Here is an 18,782-nt window from a genome sequence, read left to right as displayed (position 1 = left end):
CTTGACTGAAGCAATATTGTCACGGACACAGACCACGTTTTATTTGTTTGTGCAACACGAATGGTATCTTGAAAATACTCATCGGGCATATTTTCATTCCCTTATAGTCACGCTCCCGGCAACCACGAGGCCCGTCCCCGTGGTGTGGAGCACGGCACCAGGAGAGGGAACGAGGCCTCAGGACAAAGGCTGGGGAGTAGACAGCCGTCCACGCTGGGGAAGAGCAGGGGTGTCCAAGGCAGCACCAAGGTCCTGAGGGCTCGTATTTCCTGCATCCCCCGAGACTGTGGGGAAGGAGACCCCTGCAGGTGTCTCGACATCGCCAGATGTCCGCCACGGAAGGGAAACGCCGTGATAGTGGCTAGGTTCTCGGCTCCCATGTGGCAGGAAGGGACCTGCTGGGGCCACATAAGGTGTGCAGGGGCTGCCGTGGAGAGAATACGAGCTGGGGACAGGACTCAGGACAGACCAGCAGCAGGTAGCTGTACCGAGGAACCTCCCGGGCGTGAGGTCCCCAGCCACAGACTCGGGCGTGGACACCAGCAGGATGCCCGGTGACCGCAGGACAAGGACCCCGGGAAGAACAGCTGGAAGCCAGCATCCCGCTCCCCCCACCGCAAGGACACCTGGGCTTCCCCTCCCTCCACCAGACGCCGGTCAGCACTGGGGACACAAGGCTGAAGCGAGCGTGGCCTCACGTGACCAAGGAGGAGGCTCCTGGGCCTCAGCACAGCCCCGCGGTCCGGGCTGCGCACACCGACCCCACACCACCCCAAGGTCGGCACAGCGTCCAGCCCGGGCTCTTCCTCGACGCGGCGGCGGGCCTGTGAATCCTCGGTCTTCGTTTTGCCACGGGGGAGGGAGCCATGGCAGCTGGAATTGTGAGTGCCACCGGATGGGGCTGGAAGCCGGCTCCCGCCACGTGGCGCCAGTGCCCCCCCCCACCCCCCGTCTTCCTCGCAAGTCAGGAGAAACCCTCCCACGGGCTGAGATCTTCATTTAAAAAAAAAAATCAATAAGCAAATTTAAACAGAAGGGAATTCCCAAATGATACTATCATTTCATCAAATTTAGCCATAAGACAAAATTCAAGAGAAGACAAGACTCTGACAGAAACATACTGAGAGGTGACGGGGAGATACGGTGGTTTTACAGAATTCTGAGGAAAACAGCTCGAAACTCATACCAATCTTCATCAACGTGCACAATTTCCCGTAAACTCGACGCTGGGCTCGTCCTATGATTTCACCAAGAAAGTGGCTTTGCTGGAACGTGGTTAACCCGGAGAGGGTTAACGCAGGAGAGGGCCGAGGGGGTTCCAGGCCAGAGTCCGGACATGATGGGGGCGCCTTCTCCTGGCCTGGCACCCGGGACGGGGGACCCGAACAGCCATCCCCGGATGCCAGGGTTCAGTGAGACAACAGGTTACACAGGGCCTCCGTGGCCAGACCTTCCAGGCACCAGAGAGCGGGTTCTCAGCGCTGCCTCCCGGCTCTCTGGCCTCAGCAGCCACCCTCCCCTCTGAACTGAAGACAGGATGGGGACGGGACACTGCAGGCCGAATGTCACCTGTTGTCAGTAATTGGAGTTCTCCCAAAATCTTTGACGAAATCTGTCATTCTCACCTGCTACTGGACGTGAGGATGTCCAAGTACGACTCTTACCAAACACCCACGGCCGCTGGACCGTTCGGACTTCACGAAGGCTTCTCAGGCACCGCGTCGCACGCGGTCCTTCGTAGGGGCCCGGACACCCTCCACTTCGGGGGTGAGGCCACTGGGCCCTGAGATGCTCAGTGATCTGCTTGTGGTCTTGGGGCAGAGCCAGGACCAAGGTCACCACCAGCCCCTCCGGCCCACTAGCCACTCAGTCCTCAGTCCAGATGCCTCCGAGAGAATCCACCCGCTTGCTCTTAGAAAGTTCCAGGTCCCTCTGGTGGAATCTATCAGGACCTCCTCTCTGCCCAGCTCATACCTCTGTGCCTGCTGTTGGCACCTACTGCCCACATCGCCCAGACGGTCAGCGCACCCGTCAGGGACAGGGGCCCGACGATGCCGCCTCTGCATCCGCCAGCCCCATCCTAGGTGAGCCCGACAGGCCAGCAGCCGCGCCTCAGGGGCCTGCCCTGCCTCCCTCGCTGGTCCACCGGGGATCCTGCCATTCGGACAGATTCGGCAAGTCCTGCCCCTCCCACCCCTCCACGGACTCCTATGTTGGCCTGAAGTTTGGTGATACTGAGAACGATGCTTCGTGCCCCCGGGTTCCAAATCCCCACATCACTGGGCTGTGCCCAGAAAGCAGAAACCAGGGGCTGAGCTCAGCTCTGACCACCAGCTCCTAGCCTGGCACCCAGGGCCTCCCTCCATGTACGCCTGCTCTGTGCACTCAGCCCACTGTGCCCTCTGGGGCAGGTATTGCTTCTGACAGAAGCTTCGTCCGTGGCTATGGGGTAGGGGGGTAGGTCCGGCTTTCTGCTCCTGATCAGGGAGCCTCACCCCCAGCTCTCCCAGTCTCGATCAAGAAACGCACAGGAATAACTATGGGTTGTCTGCTCCAACTTCATGGTTTATGTAGTCTCATTCCCCAAACCTGGAAACACCTTTTCCCAGAGCAGTAACACCCGACCTCTCCCCCTCCCACATTCTCCGCTCTGCGGCCTTGTGTGCTGTGCCCCCGCCCAGACCCAAGTTCTCCCGTCAGGCCTTTCATGCCGGAGGGGCCAGCAGAAGCTGACTCAGTGATGGGCCGACAGATGTGGTAGATGGACGATGGACAGATGGATGGTCAGTGGACAGATGGAAAGATGGATGGATGGATGGAAGGACAGACAGATGGGCATAGACAGGTGGACAGTTGATGGACAGGTGGATGGACAATCGGTGGATGGATGGATGGACAGACAGGCATGGACGAACGGATGGATAGATGGATCGACAAGTGGGCACAGACGGGTGGACGGACAGACAGATGGTCAGTAGGTGCGTGGAGGGATGGGCGGAGGGAAGGCACAGAAGAGGGACTCCTCCTCCGTGGAGGCCACCATGTCTTTCTGAATTTCTTGGACAAGCAGTCCACACCCACCCTCATAATCATGCCCTCTGGATGCCAAGCACGTTCTCAGTCGGGAGGTTATGCGGTTTGGCCGCCGCAACCACTGGACGGCAGGTGCACCGGCAGCTCAGGGAAGGCGTGAAAGTCCCCAGACGGGAGGGGCTACATTTCTGACAGAAGCACGAGAGCAGACGGCTGCTCTCACAGGCCTGCCCTCTCCCATCTGCTCCTATGCGTCCCAAGAGCCCCCGAAGCATCTTGATCCCTCCCTGAGACTCTCATTGGCGGTCTTCAGCAGGCTTTACGTTTAAACGGGGAGATTCAGAGAGCAACAAAGGAGAAAATAAAGTCCCCGCTACGAAAAACAAAACAGGTCAGCCGACAGCAAGGGGCGTGTCTGCCAGCATTTGTCGCGGTTACTGCTTCTGCTCTCCAGAAGCAGCACCAACAGAAGCGCACGTCCCCCGCCTGCACAGCCACCCAGCCACCGCGCAGCCGGCACCAGGAGCCACAGAGCCGCACGCGGGGCACCGGCCCAGGTGGGCAGACTGCACGCACAATCGGGCGGGGCAGGCGGGTCTCACAGGCGACAGCCACGCAGCAGCCACGGCTCCCCGTCACGAATGTACTTGCCCGTCAGCAGTAAAAGATGTAGCAGTGCAGACGGGAAGGAGCCAGGGGCCCCGCCCACAGGGGGTGCTGGGTCTCGTCCCAATAAACACGTCTGTGCCCGCACGCCGGTGCGTCCCACGGCACGGTCACCACGAGAGGCACCACAGGTCTCTACCCGTGGCTCACCCGCTGAGGGGAGGGCGTTCTCACGGCAATTCCACGGAGCCTCCGACGGCCCGGCCCACAGGCCACCTGCTAGGACTTCACCGGTTGCCCGCTCCCCTCCCACGGCACCCCAAACCATGGCCCCTCACAGGGGTGACCACTGCCCACCACCCAAAGGGTAACAGTAACGACTCCCATCCAGCTCTGACTCCTAGGGGCTTCCCAGAGCCACAGGGGAGATCTGCTCCTTCCCACGTACCCGTCACCCGGGGCCCCAAATGCAAGTTTTCCCCTTTTTCTTTAGTCTCGGCTTTCCAAGCCAACCTGTGTGCCCGCCAAGGTCTGCCGTTGCTGCAGACACACAGCTGGACCTGTGTCCCCAGGGGCTGGGACCCAGCACAAATGCACACAGGGCCTGGCAACCGCAGTCATCCATGCTGGCTGCCGGAAGCCCTCGCTGACCTCCAGGGCCCTTGTGCTGTCACTGGGCACGGGTGGAGATGAGGTTCTCCGTGGAGACTCTCCGACACAACGCGCCCCACTCACTCCCCCCAGACCCGCCGCTCGCCACCCGGGCAGCTACCCAGCCTGGCTCTGCCTGCATCTCCACCACCGCACGCGGGGTATCGGTACCTCCCTCCAGGGCAGGGGTGAGGCCTCAGCGGGATGACAACCACGAGCCACTCAGAACAGCATCTCATACAGTTACCCGTGCAAAAAAATTATTCTGAAATAAGTTAAGGTGAAATTAGGGCTTCGTGAACGTGTCAGACTTAACACGTGCATAATTTTTCTCTTTCCCAAGACTCCACTAAACGACAACAAAGGATTCAGAGAGGGCATAAACCCCCAACAACACAGAAAACAGGGGAAGTGAAAATGCAGAAAGTGTCTCTTTTTTAAAAAACGGAAGGTGGACTGAGGAGTCGGCAGAGTCGTGAAGAGTAACGTGAGGGCGCCCCGGGGCCAAGGAGCCCCCAAAGGTCCTGCAGACGGTGGGGCGGGCGCGGGGAGGCAATGCGTGCGGAAACAGTTCAACCCAGGTGCCCTCCTCCAGGGCAGGTGCGGAGGCTCGTTCTCGGGACGCCCCACTTCAGAGATTTGGGGGCACCAGCAGAGAGCAGGGAAAAGGCACCGTTACCCAAAGCAGGAGCTTGAGGGAAAGCGTAAATCTGGACCAGCACCGCCGCCCGCTGCTCTCCCGCCTGTACAAGAACAGCGGCTCCAGGCCGCTGGCTTCATCCCCACCCGGAGAGAACTCGGAGGCTCCGCCCGGAGAGGAAGCAGCAGACCTGCCCCATGTGTGTAGCCGGGGACCCCCTGCCTCCAGGAGGTGGCTGAATTCCAGCCCAGCAGGTCCAGAAGGGACCCGTGGCACCTGTGCACACACGGCCCCTGTCGTCATCACGGACGGTCATAAGCCGCCACTTCGAGAAACACTAGGTCACACCACAGAGAAAAAACTACGACAGCATCATCCTCAAAGATACAAGACAAGAAACGAGACCAGAGTGCCGTTAGATAAAAAGGAAGGGTTCCTAGTAATTAAAATATGGCAGCTGAAACACCTTGACAAAGAAATATGGGAAAAAGTTGTGGAAATCTCTCAGGAAAGGAGACAGACGGAAGGAGGAGCAGGAACATTCCGGGGGAGTCTGGGAGGGCCAGCGTCCTGCAGACAGGAGCCCGGAAAAAAGGGAAGGACAAGAAGTCATCACAGCAGCGATACCAGAAAAGGCCGCGTCAGGGCGCCGTGCCGGGACGCCAGGGGCTGGGCGGGCCCTTGAGCAAAAGGGCCACGGGGCCACGGGAAGCACAGCGTGGAACCCACCAGCTGAGGTCCTTCCGCCACGGCCTCCCTCACGCGGGGCATGTCCCCCACACTGCCGTCCACAGCCCCCAACCCTCCTGCGGGAGTCACGCTCCCTGGGGATGATCCGCGGCCCGGTCTTTGGGACAGTGTCTGGCAGTGGCACGGCGTCTGCTTGAGGCCAGTCCCAAGGACGAGCCCGCTGTCTGAGAGCCTGGGAGCCGTCGGCCCCGCCCTTCCCGCTGCAGCCCGGCCCCGCCCACCACCACCCTTCCCGCGGCAGCCCGCGGCAGCCCGGCTCCAGGTAACCAGCAGGAGTTTAGGCTCCAGAAGCTTCCGGGTCCTTCTGAGCCTCAGCATACAGGCGAGGCCCCCCACGGGGTGCGGAACCGGGTGGGGTGCCGGCTGCCGCCCGGATTGAGAACCGCATCAATCCTGCGTAGGAGCAGAGGTGGGAAAGCCCCCGGGCGCAGAGTAGGCCTTCAGAAGTTAGCGGGAAGGGGCTGGGACGCTCCTTCATACCAAGGCCGTAAGGTCCGCCCTGCTTTGCCCTCCGAGGAGCCCTCCTAGGAGGCGAGCCCCACAGGGGTGAGCCGTGGGCCCGTCCGTCTGTCTGTCCAGGAGCTGCTGGAGCTCAAGGAGGGAGAGCCCGAGCGGGCAGGCCTGCGGCCGGACGGGTTCAACGCTGCCCAGCTCCCGCAGGAACCTGCCCCCTTCGGGACAGGAGACCGTGCTGCGGAGCCCTGGGAGGACCAGGCGAGCTCCGGACCCCTCTCCTGACTTGGCACGAACCAGCCGCCTGCTCTAAGGGAGGAATGACCGCGACTTTGGCTCCTGACATACACGTTTGACCTGCCAAGTCCTCCTCGTGAGGCCGCGGGCTGCCATCTCCTGCTGGGGTGGGGGGGTGGGGCGCCGCCGTCCTCGTAAATGCAGGAGACCCTCCGGGCCTACGAGAACCAGGGCAGCACGCGCCTGCTGGCACCCTGACTCGGGGGTCGTCTGCCCCCCACTACCTCACGGAACCCTGAACGCAGAGCTAGATGCCCATCGGGTGCCCGGCAGGCCACAGGCGCGGCCACAGTGAGCAGGCGGGATCTGGATTCAGCACCAGGAGCGTCGGCCTCCACGGGCGAGGAACACAACGCCCCGGATGCAGGGAGACCGGGCAGCTGACCCCGCGGATCCCACACTCCAGGGCCACCCTGCACGGGGGTGGGGACTCCCCACAAGCCGCCCTCCACAGATCACCCAGCACACAGCTGCTCCTGGTCCCGGAGCCACGGACGCGGGTCTCAGGTTGAAGTATGAAACCAAATGGCAGGAACATGGAGAAAAGTTGATTAGGTTTTTCTTAAGTGCAGTTAACTGTAACTGCAAAAACAGTGCTTGTAATATACATGGACAGGCAGATATATGAAGTTTTCACAAATGAATGAGAAAAATATAAAAATCACCAACAGAAAAACTGAAGAACAACATGAACCAACAATTCGAGCGGTTCAATGCAAATGGCGCATAAAAATACCGGGGTGTCCTCGCTTCCAGGTTGTTGCAAACCCCGCCCCCTGGCGACAGTACTCCCGCGCAGGCTGCTCCTCCTCCAGGAAACCCGCGGTACCTGCACACAGATGAACCCTCCCCTCTGCTCAGCGCCAAGCTCCCCAGGAACGCGTGCCTGACACGCTCCAACCCGAGCTCCCGAGTTCCCTGCCAATGAGCACATTCAACACCAACCGGATCCCCTCGGGCACTTTTTACAGCGAGTAATTACAGCTTCGTGTTCAGGATCATCAGGCCATTTGCCCCCTCCCCCCCCCCCCCGAAAAACCGCCCCTGTTTTTCAAGCACCAGATATGCAGCACATCAGTTAAATAAATTCTACAATATGCATAATGTAGAACACTACAAAGTGAGTTAAAATTATTTATAAGAGATTAATTTTTAAGAGACGACAAAAGACACCATGATTTACCGTTAAGCAACAAATGCAGGTCACAAAATCATGTATACAGTCCCGTTTGGGGGGGAAACGTGCACATGTAGAAAAGATGCCCGCATCTCACTTTCAGCAGAGTTCATGTGACATTTACTTCCTTAGTTTTGTTCTCTAAATTACCTTTAAAGTCTCAACAACAAATACACACACACACAACCCCTTCGCTATGGGGGAAAGATTAAAATCTCTAACCCAAGGGGTCCCCGGTGATCCCTGCACATTGTCTCCCGGACGCTCCTTGTCCACCTGCCAGCTTTGATCCCTCGGCAGAAAGAAAAAGCCCAGCCCCCGGGCTCTGTGCAGAACCCTCTCCATCCAGCCGCCTCCAGGCCCCAGATGACCCATCTTCAGAAAAAAAACTAAATAAGGGCACACTGCACTTGAAGAAAACCTCAGATTTCCACTAAGCAGCCAGACCCCCCGCTGTGCAGACCTCAGCAGTCCTGTGACCTGACAGATGCTGCTGGTGGTCCAGGAGGAGTCGCACGCGCCCTCAGACGTGGGAGGATGGCTTCCTTGTGTCCGTCTGGCCGGTTTTCCTGAGTTTCCAACGTTTAGTGCCATTCGCTGTGTTCAAGGCTGGGCATCTGGAGTCAGAAGCAAAGCGGGTTCCACAGAAACTCCCACAAAGTCCCCCCTGGACCGCCCCCCCCCCTTTTATAAACTCCTCCCGGACTCACCTTCTCGTGCTCCCCCTGCGGCCGCTGCCTCCTACTCAAGGAGAAAGGACGAGGCTGCACCGGGAACCCGCTGTTCCCCCCACACACTCGCAGCCCCCTCGGCCGCCGTCAGAGAAAGAGCTGCGTGCTGAGGTCTCACCAGGAACGCCAACCACCAGAGGGGCGCTGGAACCCCCCCGTGACCACGAGCTAACACAGGCTCTGTGCCCTCGCCCGCACCCTTCCACCCCTGGGGAGTTCCACCAGCCCTCCCCCAGCACCCCTGCACCTCCCTGGCGCCTCACCGGCTTCTCCAAATGCCCCCGGGCACTGTGACCAGACTGAGGCACAGAGACGCTCAAGGACGTGCCCAAGGTCATGGGCTGTGCAGCTGGGATTCAAATGCAGGCCCCCGGCTCTCCCTGCACCCTAGCCTCTGTCTGGGGAGCCCCTGGCGGACCTCCAGCCTGCAGGCTCCTCTCTGGACCACGAACGCTGATCTCAATGACTGCTTCCCAGAGGAGGACTCTAAATCTGCTTCCAGAACCCCGACTGCACCCGCCATCCTGATGCCTGTGGGGCAACTCCACCTGCACATCAAACTCTAAGTGTTTTCAGACCAAAGTCATCTTCCCACAATGAGCTCTTCCCCCTGACATCTCCATGACGCTCACGGACTCCACACTCCTCCCCGGCGCCTGGACCAGAAACTCCACTGCTGTTCCTCTCCTTCCCCTCCGTTCTCTTGACCTCACCCTTCCCTACATGTCCCCAGCCTTCCTTACCCCCCATTCCCGCCCCCTCTCCTGGACCTTACTGCCCCCACATGGAGCACCTGCCCGGTCTCGCCGCGGCTGGACCCGTCCCTGGAGCGGCGCTTCCCGGCCTCAGGCCCAGGGCCAAGCTGGGCCACGCGCGAACCCCTAAAGCGGGGCCCAGACACACTGCTCCTTTCTTGGCCCCCAGGGCCTCCCCAATGACCTCCTGACGAGTTCCTGGGAAGGAAACAGTTTGCAAGAGATTAGGAAATTATGCTTCCTGTTGGAAGAGGTTTTGTTCGAGGGGAAAGCGGGCAGGGCGCTGGGAGATCCATCCCAGTCTGACATCTGAGGGGCCAGGGCCGAGTGCCCCCAGCCTGCAGGCGGTGGGGCCGGGGGCTTGCATGGGACCCCAGCCCCGGTACTGCTGGTTTGCTTGTCTGAAAACAGGCATGAACACAGGACCTAAGCCATACGGCTGAACGAGTTCATACATGGAAAGAAAACACTCGAAACGTGAGAGGCACGAAGCATGTGGGTGATGAACACCGGCCATTGTTAGGGCCGTCATAGTCATGTTATCATGACCACACGTCCGGCCTCACTGACCGAGTGTCCCCACAACACAGTCTCAGTTCAGACCAGAGTGAGTCCTCACCGGGCAGCAAGCGAGCCACACACCGGCCCATGGGCGGCCCTGCCCGCGTCCCTACACGTCACCCGATACAGACGCCTCCCTCTTCAAACAAGTCTGAACCCGTGTCTCTGCGCCCAGACCCCATGGCACTGCTTCTGCATCGGCTTTGCTGATCTCAGCACGGTGAGGCTCCGTGAAGCCCCACGGTTTGTGCTCATGAGCGTGAAGTTCTCGGCGTGACAAGTCCTGGGCGACGCCTGCTCCCGGCTCAGGAACCAGCGCACACGGCACGGCGTTCACAGGAGCCAGGGCTTCCGCAGCACATGGGGCCTCTGTTCCCAAGGGACACATCCCCCCCGTGTGCTCGGGAAAGACAACAGCCCAGCCAGCCGTATTCCTCAGAGAGGGACCCGTCACACCAACCTCGGGCGGTGCACGCACTGGGCAGCTGACCGCCGGTGCCGCCTGTCCAAGCCGCAGGGGGCTGGGCCCCCAGGTCCCAGGAGAGGGGATGCATCACATGAGGAGACAGAGACACAGACAGACATCTCCCAGGAGGCAAAGTCTAGCAGCTGCATAGCGAAGTCTGCAGACCGTCCCCCGTGGCTGTAAATGTTTCAGGGAAATACAGAGAAGGATGTGATAGCTCGTGAGCATGTGACATTTATCACCCAGGACACAGGGGGCAGGGCGGGAAGCACCTGTTTAAGAAGGCCTGAAGCGGGTTTGTGGAGGAGGCTCACAAGGACTAATGGAGGCAAGGAACCCTTGTGTTCACCGAGCCATGATCTGGGCCAGACCTTGCTGTGTGTGTGTTTCCTCCTATTATCTCATTTAACCCAAAAGATGCCTGAAAGGCGGGCACTGCTGTTACAACCCCAACTGTCTGCAGGGGTGTGAGTGACATCAGAGAGAGGAAACTGGGGTCCCTGGCCGGCTCTGCCGCTCACCAGCTGTGAGAGCCCAGGGCCCGTTTCTGCACGAGTAATGCCTGCCACCTCCAAGGTCCCTCCAGCACGGACGCGGGCCGACCACAGATCTGCACGACAGGGACATTGATCATGTTTCCAGTATTCATCACGGAAAACACTGTTTCTCATATGCAACGAAACCATCGGTTTGTAACACAGGAAACGGTACCATAATCACAATTACGAAGCCTGTAATGCCTCGGTTTGTCGTAACGACGGGCTGAATTACAGAGACAACTAAGACAGAGGCATCGCTTTTGCAGGTTTATTGGACTATTTCTCATTCTGTCTGCATTTTCATGGGAAAAAATAAAGATGGATATTTTTTCCACAACGGCAGAGCTCCTGGGTCCCGCCCGTCATTCGTGTGAGCGGTGCACACACGAGTCTTCACGCACACGCGGGGGCAGGTGGGGCACTCACAGACCGTGGGAAGCTGGTCCTCGGGCTGGAGGCTGAGGGCTCCCAGGAGGCAGTGAGCAGACAGGGTGACCGTGGGGAGCCCGGCCACCGCCCGCCTGGATGAGGCCACCGAGGACCCGGGGCCCCACAGCCACACCAGGCACGCAGATGAGTTGGACACTTAGAACATCGGAAGGACAGGAAAAAGGAACAGAGCAAATGTTTGGGGGAGAAGAAACCCAGAAAAGATAAATGCAAATGACTAAACCTGTGATCAGAGCTACCCTCCCGTTACTGTAGACATCAGCCGCCACGTCTCCGCAGGCCGGCTCCAGGCAGTAATTCAATATTTACCTGACCTAACCCAGACGCGGCCCACGGGGTGGCCTGGGAGCCACAAGCGATTGATTTTGGAGTGGCCAGCGGCTGTAATCGAGTCACAGGAGTGTCTAGCAGCCGGCTGATTAGGTTAGAGCAAACACCGTGGCCTATGATTCGGGGAACTCCGCACATTTGAACTTTCAGATGATCCCGGGGCCCCGGTGTCTGCACGTTAGTCTGTGTAGCTTGACCTCAGCCAACGCCTGGTGACTGACTCACCGACTGGAGAAAACACACGAGTAGGAAAGCAATGGTTTGCTGACCCCCATCTCTCTCTCTCTCTCTCTCTCACACACACACACACACACACACACACACACACACACACACTCAAGCGCATACACACACGGGCACAAACGTGTACACACCCAAGCGTGTGCACACAGGGGCAAGGCCACGTGGCCACGCCAGTGTTCGTGCTGCTGCTGCGTCCGTCTCGCTGCCACCCTTCCTCAGAACTCGGCTCTGGTATCACCTCCTCCTGGAAGCCTGCCTGGTCTCCCCCGGCTGGGATAAGAACTCTGTGTCCTCACGGTATCTTTTTGTCAGAATTCACATTGGTCTTCCTTGGGTATCCGCTGAGGACTGACCGGTGTCCCCCTCAATTCACATGCTGAAGCTGAAGCCCCAGTGTGAGTGGGGAGGTCGCAAGGGTGGGGCCCTGAGCCCGTATGACTGGTGTCCCGATGAGAAGAGACACCGAGGGCCCCTCTCCCTGCCTCCCCTTCCATGCCCGTGCACACCAGGGAAAGGCCTTGCGAGGCCCTGGCAAGCAGGCACCGGGGAGCCCAACGCACAGCCCCCAGAACTTGTCGTGGCCGCCCGGGGTGGCCTGTGACAGAGCCCACACGTGGGTGCTATGTCCTCGCTCCCATTTCCGGTCTGAGCTCCTGGAGCAGGGCTTGCACACAGCAAGCACTTAATAAGTTCCTACTGAGTAAACGTGACGGGAGGGGGGGGGTGGGGAGGACAGAGGCTGGAGCTCAAAGCCCTGCTTGAACCCGTCAGGCCAGAGTGAGGGAACCTCGGGCCCTCGCGGCCGTCGCTCGCCGAGGGCAGGACAGGGTTCAGGATGTCCTTCCGGCCAGTGACCCAGGCGTCAAAAGCAAAAGGGAAGAGAGTCAGAAGTAACAAGATGCTCAATTCAATAACACCCCGGCTGCAGAGCCCACCGGCCTGCCGGCCAAGCCGAGGGGCCAGGCCGGGCTGCCTACGTCCATCTGTGCTTCCGGAGATCTGGATGGAGCGCAAGCCTGGAGCCCAGCCTGGAGGAGGAGCCAGCCGTCCACCATGGAGGCCCGACTGCTCAGGAGACCCGGTTACGAAGCATCTAGATGGCGGTCAGGTAAAGAGTCGGCGGGGCCCCTGCCTTCTGACAGTGAAGACAAGTAACGATGGAGATGGCCCCGCCAGACATGCCCCTGTGACGGCTGTTCGAGCCTCATGGCACCCCACCCCCATCACACAGACGTGGACGACGAGGCACAGACACATCAAGTAGTTCCCCCGACATCTGAAGACAGCAGCGGGTCCAGGATTCGCTTTGTTCTCAGTGACGACGGCACAAGCCACACAGGAGTCTTGACCTCGTCTCCCTCATCTGCAGACAGCGGCCCCAGCTGCGGGGAGGGCGTGAGCGAGCCCAGCACATAAAGCAGGTGCAGTCAAGCAGAGCGGGTGAGGCCCGGGCGACTTGCCCAGGGGGCCCCGAGGCCACACACCATCCAGCAGACCCTGCGGGGGAGCCAGGGGCTCCGTGTAATGTCCCGGACCAGGCGGCCTCCGTGGCGCCCGGCTCAGGCCAGGATTCTGGTGCTCCCAGGGCTCTGAGGACACGGCGACTTCTTGGACAGGGGCGGGGGTGGGGGGGGTGGGGAGGGGAAGGGCTGGGGCCGTCCAAGAGGTCACGGGAGGGGTGGGGCGAGGGGTGAGCCGTCTCTGAAGGGACAGGAAGACTGTGCCCAGGTAGGAAAGGGACGGAGGGCCGTCCAGGCCCGAGGGAGTTGCTGGCAGCTCAGGGCGGCGTGAACAAGTAGATTCCTCAGGCCTCATCCGGGTCTTGCTCCTTGCCTTCCCGGGCCAAGGGGGCACCCCTGGTGCAACATCTTCCGGAAAGACGGGTATCAAGGAACACGCGGCCACTTGCTCTGCACCTGGGGGCGGCAACTTTACGTGTGGGCCTGAATCCAGGAGAGCAGGGGAAAGACAGGCTTTCAGCGTAAACCGAAGGCCCGAGGAGACTCAGGCTTGCTGCAATCTGCCACTTTTCTGCTACGTCACTGAGAACATGACCCAGTTAGCGGCAACATCCACCCAGCAGGTACGAGAGAAGAGCCAAGTGCTAGAGGCCGAGGTGCGTAGGAGAGAGCGGCCAAGTGAGGGGAGGCCCGGCAGCCACTCCACACAGAGCCACACAGTGAGGTGAGGTGAGGCGAGGCGAGGCGGGGGGAAGAGTTTCAGCCGCCACCCCAGCTGGCGGGGACCCGCCCGCGAGCGTGGTGGCCACGGACACAGGGCAGGCTCACCCCCACTCCCAGCCCCCAGAGAGCAGGGTCTCCCTGCATCCGGAGGGGACACAGGCCCAGTGGTCTGTGTGCTCACTTCCACGGAAATGAAAACCTCGTGCAGACTTCCCACAAAGCCGCTCTCTAGGGACACGTGCCCACGACCCTACAAAGCCACACAAGGCCCTCTGCCACTGATGCAAGGCACACTGAGCAGGCTGCACGTAAGGACCCTTCCCCAGGTAAGACCCTGGCACTGCACAGCCCTGAGGACAGGCTGGGCCCACAGGTGGCACCGATACTGGAGGGCAGACAGAGGACCCCAGGCCTCCGGCCCACAGACGCCCGAAAGCAGCTGCAAAGGGGTCTCAGGAAAGACCACACGCAGCTGGCACTCAACACAACAAAGCGTTTGGTGATTCCCTGGATCCAAACGCAGCTCCCGATTCTGGGGTCCAGCACTCCCAGCACCAAGGTAGTGTGCAGGATGGGGGGGGCAAAGAGAGGGACACGAGGACCCCCAGCCACCATGGGCCCTGGGCACGAGGGTGAATCATGTCCAGTTTCTCCTCCCCAAGGCTTCCGTGAGCACAGAAAAGGCCGCCGGGCCTTCCTCTGGCCACACAGGACCTTCTCTGCCTGCAGACGCGACTCCCCCTGAGCACACTCACAGCTGCCCCCTGAGCTCTCACGTTCGTCCCCGTTGGGGAGGTGTTTCCGTGGAGCCGTGGAAGGAGGTCTCCTTCCAAGCTGCGATCCTGACTCCGGTCCTGCCGCCTCCACGCACACAGCCCGCCCCCGTGAACCCCGTCAAGTGCAGGGGACGCCCCTCTGCCCCGATCGCAGACGAGGAAAACAAAGCGGGGTGAGGTCAAGTGACCCGCCCAGAGAGGACAGCGCTGGCCACAGGGGTGGGCGTCACAGGGGTCGCTCCTTCGAAGGTTAAGTGGCAGCAGAAGGGCAAAGGGGGCATGCAGCCCCCCGGAGCGCAGAGAAGCCCCGCCCATCACCATGCACACATGGCCCCCCGACCAGTGACCCCGGGAGGGAGGACCTTCCGGCCTCGGGCTCTGCCCTCCCAGCCCCCACACCTGTGCACAGGTGCACGGCCAGGTGCGGACGTGCAGAGTCCCAGGTGCTTGAACACCATCTCGAGAACAGCGTGGGAACAAATCTCGGGCCCACATCTGGAGGAGCAACCAGCCCAGGGCCAAGTCCCGCCGTGGTTTTACTATTACTGTGGCCGATACCGTGGGCACGACTGCCTTCTCCTCTTGACACCTGAGTGTGGGTGTTTCCCAGGCTTCACCCTCCAGCCCTCCTCATGGCTCCCCCCGCACGCCCCTCCCCAGAGGGCCCCTCCCTCCGTGCGGCTCCGCTCCGCTCCCCCTCCCCAGAACCAGACCCGGTCTCAGCTGTACAGATCGCGACCGAGTGGACGTCTTGAAGGCCACACAAGCCTGCTGGTCACGGGAGCCCCGCCCGCCAGCAGCCCTCCTCTGCCCACACCCGCCAGCTGTCGGCCCCATTCCCGACTCCTACAGGCACCTGCTCCTCTCTGCTCAAAGCCCTCGTGGGATCGGCCTCGGCCGGGGGAGAGCTTTTGACCGGCGGCCCTGGAGTTCGGGCCGAGGGCAGCGCCCCGTTCTGTCCCGACTGTGCCCTCTGCAGAGCCACCGGCAGAAACACAATAAAAACGGTGAGCAGCTGGGGCGCATGGCGGCTGAGTTGGGTCACGATCCCAGCCAGCATCGTGGGATCGAGCCCCGTGTCAGGCTCCGTGCCGACATCGTGGAGCCTGCTTGGGATTCTCTCTCTGCCCCTCCCCTGCTTGTGCACATGCACCCCCCCCAAAGAATAAATAAATAAAGGCTTATACCTTAAAAATAACTAAAGACAACGAGCAGAGATGGCTCTCCCTCTCCCCCATCTCCATGTTGCTAAAAACTCCCTTCCTAAAACGAAGATCCAGGCACATCACGTCCCTGAAGACACAGGTTGTCGGCTCTGACTGCCTCCAGTGGTGGTTCAAGTTCCTGATCCCTGCGGTTAGCGCGGCCGTGGGTCCGGCCTGCCTGCCCTCTGCTAAGGCTGCCCTCTGGACAACGGTCTCTGGTTAGCCTTCCCCGTGGACCCACCACACCATGTCCCGACCACGGGGGCCACGGACCAGCACCACCGGGTGTGCTTGTTACCTACTCAGGTACTTGTTAGGCGACAGCTTTTCAGGACAAAGGAGCCTCCCGGTAACTGCACCACCCACGGTGAACGGAACAAGCACTCACTGCTGGTCCGTCGGTGAGGGTTCTGACCCCTCGAACACTCATCGTCCCTCTGTTGGTGCATCCGGCCCTCACGACAACCATGGCAGGCAGACGGTGTGCTCTTCCCATTTCACAGGTAGTCACAAGGAGGCTAAGGCAGCAACTAGGTTACCAGCCCTTAGCCAGCCAGTGACCGCGCCAAGGAACCCCGGCATGTGAACTTTGTCTCAAGACACCAAGTCGTACCCCCCACGCCGTCACGACAGGCAGATGAGGACCTCTTGTCTACAAACACTGGTGTCAGTGTAAGGGAGGCAGGAAAATACGGAGTCCCCCAGGTACCATCCAAAGAGAAAGAGCTGGCGAGGCTTTGAAGTCGACACAGCAGGGGCGCCCGGCGGCTCAGTCGGACGAGCGGCCGACTCTTGATCTCAGCTCGGGTCACGAGCCCAGGGTCACAGGATGGAGCCCCACATCGCGCTCTGGGCTGACACCGTGGAGCCTGCTTGGGATTCTCTCTCTCTCTGTCCCTCCCCCACGCTCTCCCTCTCTCTCTCTCAAAATACATAAATAAACATTAAAGTAAAATTTAAAAGTCCACACAGCAGTTCACAGCCAGGTTGTTTCACAGCAGAGGAAGCGCAAACGTGACTTAAACAGAAACAGAGGTGGCCCCAGCCAGCCACGGAGCGCATTCTGTCACACCGTCCTCAATGTGCACGTGTCCCCAAAAGAAACGATTACAACGCACTGTTGGCTGGGGTTCTGACACTGAGACTCTGAAGGGCCTGGTTCCAAGAGCCCCCCTCAGGATGAGCCCCCTAAATCCATCACACTTCTGCAAAGCAAGACTACTTCTCGCCGGGACAGAATCAGCTGCTTGTGAGTTTGCAGGATGAGGGGGCCCAGGGTTCCTCCGCGTACTGAGAATCTGAACGCGGGAGGCCAGATCCAGAACGCTGCCTTACATGAACATACCCGAGGAGAACGTCTCTCAGGAGAACGTCCTTCTGCCGGGCTCACCGCTCAATCACACACATCTTTCACAAACGCAACCAGACCGAAGAAAATAAGATCTGTTTGTGTTCGGTTACTCTGAGGAAAAGGAACAGAGCCCACGAATGACCTTCCCAGTCACTCCGTTCCCAAGCTGCTAGCTCCGCGAGATAAGCCACCACTTTCGAACAGAAACCTCGGATAACCAGGTCGAGTCTCCATTTCCAAAAACCCTTACTCATCCTCCCTCTTGAAAAGTTCAATTTACTGGGATGATGACAAATGATCACTGGTCAAGCTTATCAGGCTCCCCAACTCCCCTCCCTTCTCAGAATAAAATTCCGTTCCCAGGGCCTGGGCCTGCCTGTTGCAGGTACGTACCTGTGTCTGCCCCCCCACCCCCACCCCCCGGGGCCCTCAGGACCTTCGCTCTAGAGTGGAGTCATGGTGGCTCATCCACTAGCACGCTCTCAGGTGCCCTGTCATTTCCAAGTAACTTCCAGAATTATTTTGTTTTCCTTCTCTGACGTTCCCAGCTTACCTCGTTTAAGATTAATAAAGCAATTACGATACTCTCAATTAAGAAGCCATCTAAAAATGCACTCTTAATTTGTGCACAACTCCATGATTTGTTTGTTTTTCCTCTTGAGTGGATAATTCCTTCTGTCTTAGAGTAGTACAGCAGTCTCTTCCTCAAAGAAGAAGAAATATCGGACCAAATCCTTCCCTAAAACTCAGCACCTTAAGCTCAGTCCGTGAAACGCACCTTCCTGGACAGCAGACTGAGCAATTTCAGATTTTGCCAACTACCAAATCCTATTCTTACCTCAAAGTTAACCTTCCAGAAGGAGCAGTTACTCACGCTCATGACCCTCAGATACAACTGTCTTCTTCCGCTTGGAAATGCACTAACTACGCTGTCCTGTACCTCACACGACTCGAAGACAGGTGTACCAGTCGGGCCCGCGGGACGTGGAGGGGAGCCTTGACCCACCCGGCTGGCTCCCAACCTGCTTTGTCTATTTTGAGACACTAGGAGATCCACCTCACTGAAAATATTTCTTCAAATTGAAAAAAAAAAAAAAAAAAAAAAAACGGATGGGGGAAGGAAAAAATCAAAACCTTCTCCTCATCCTCCTGGGTTGCCAAGAAAATCAAAGGCAGTGATAAAGTCCATGTGAAAACAGCCGTCAAACAGCACGTAAGCACATATTAACTAAAATTAATCGCAGGAGAAAGGGCCTCGCAGATGAAGGCCATCACGCCGAAGCCACAGGCAGAAGGTGGGGACAGTGTCCCAGATCCCATGTGCCCACCCTGTGCCCCTCACCACAGTGGAGGGGTCCCTGGCCTTGTGGGTTCCTCACGGGTTCCTGGCCACTTCCTCCCTCCCTTCAGGGCTCAAGGCGCCGGCACTCAGGCCTTCACTTTCTCCTGAGTTGTGGGGTTTCATATTGTTGATTTGCTTGTGTGTTTTCCCCTTTACGGTCATAACACAAGACTTCACTTATATCAGTTCCTAAATATTTGGTAACTGTGGCTTAAAAAGCGATGCTCGCCTTGAAATACAATT

General features: G+C 59.2%; 1 protein-coding gene and 1 long non-coding RNA gene across 4 annotated transcripts in view; both read right to left on the bottom strand.

Annotated features, from left to right (window-relative positions):
- The window catches only part of SUSD4 (sushi domain containing 4), a 90,863-nt gene that overhangs the window by 64,645 nt on the left and 7,436 nt on the right, over positions 1–18,782 (bottom strand). The gene's annotated exons all lie outside the window — the stretch shown is intronic.
- LOC123585322 lies at positions 7,552–9,062 on the bottom strand. Its single transcript, XR_006706064.1, has 2 exons — positions 8,318–9,062; positions 7,552–8,224 (listed from the first exon to the last, which is right to left on the bottom strand). It is a non-coding gene; the product is annotated as an uncharacterized LOC123585322 (long non-coding RNA).

The sequence above is a fragment of the Leopardus geoffroyi genome, chromosome C3, assembly GCF_018350155.1.
Source record: "Leopardus geoffroyi isolate Oge1 chromosome C3, O.geoffroyi_Oge1_pat1.0, whole genome shotgun sequence".
Classification (NCBI taxonomy): domain Eukaryota; kingdom Metazoa; phylum Chordata; class Mammalia; order Carnivora; family Felidae; genus Leopardus; species Leopardus geoffroyi.
The sequence above is the reverse complement of the archived record's forward strand: the minus strand, read 5'-3'. Positions and strand labels throughout refer to the sequence as shown.